We start from the raw sequence: 1086 nt of genomic DNA on the forward strand, positions 1-1086 counted from the left end.
CTGCTGTCATGTCGGTCATCTGTCAAGCGTTAACAAAGAATTCTGAACAAAAATCCAAAAGCAGTGTTTATAAACTGTGACAAACATAGTTTGAACTTAGCATGTCTTCATGCTGCAAGTCAGGAAACAACAGTTATTACCTTTTTTGGTATAACTGAAGCCATTTATAATTTCTTTGCTCATTCAACAACTCGATGGGACGAACTGCAGCAGGAGCTTAAGATCTCTGTCAAGAGTGAATCAGAAACACCGTGGAGTGCAAGAGAAAAGGCAGTAAAAGTTGTACGTGAAAAACTGGATGAATTGCTAGGACTGTTAGAGCAATTAAATGGCAACACGGCTGAAACAAAATGTTGTGCTCATAATATTCTGCAACACATGCTTACATTTGATTTTCTTGTACTTTTGTATTTTTGGAGAAATCTTTTATCATTTATCAATCGAGTGCAGAAACGTCTTCAGGACCCAAAAATGAACTTTAGAGAAGCAGCTGCTGATCTTGATTCTTTGAAAGAGAAACTGATAGAATCACGTGAAAAGTCCTGTCAAGAAGCACTTAATGTGAAACATGGGGATTGACCATTGAAAGATGAAAAATACGTCGTAAACGAATGCCAGATGAAAATGCAGCTGATGCTGGATTGACTGCTGAACAGGAAATTTATCGCATCATGAAGGATGTTATTGATCGCTTGATTACAGAAATAACAAAAAGATTTTGTCGCTTACTACATTTAGATTCACGGTTTGGATTTCTACTTGATGTGCAAAATATTGTTTCTGGAGATTTCGAAGATGGAAAATTGCAAGAAAAATGTTCTGACTAAGCAAAGAGCTATCCAGGTGATATTGATGGACCAGAATTGTACAAAGAAATTAAAGACCGTAGAATGTTGATAAGTAAAAGAACACAGACCAGTTTTCCTGAACAAACGGTTGCAACTGATTTGCTAACATTAATAATTTCGTATGGTGAAGATGTTTTCGCAAATTTAAGAATTGCATTGCAGATTTTGTTAACAAGTGGGGTTTCTATTGCTAGTTGTGAAAGGTCCTTCAGCAAGCTGAAATTAATTCTTACATACT

This window comes from Limulus polyphemus, unplaced genomic scaffold (assembly GCF_000517525.1).
Source record: "Limulus polyphemus unplaced genomic scaffold, Limulus_polyphemus-2.1.2 Scaffold1166, whole genome shotgun sequence".
Taxonomy (NCBI): Eukaryota; Metazoa; Arthropoda; class Merostomata; order Xiphosura; family Limulidae; genus Limulus; species Limulus polyphemus.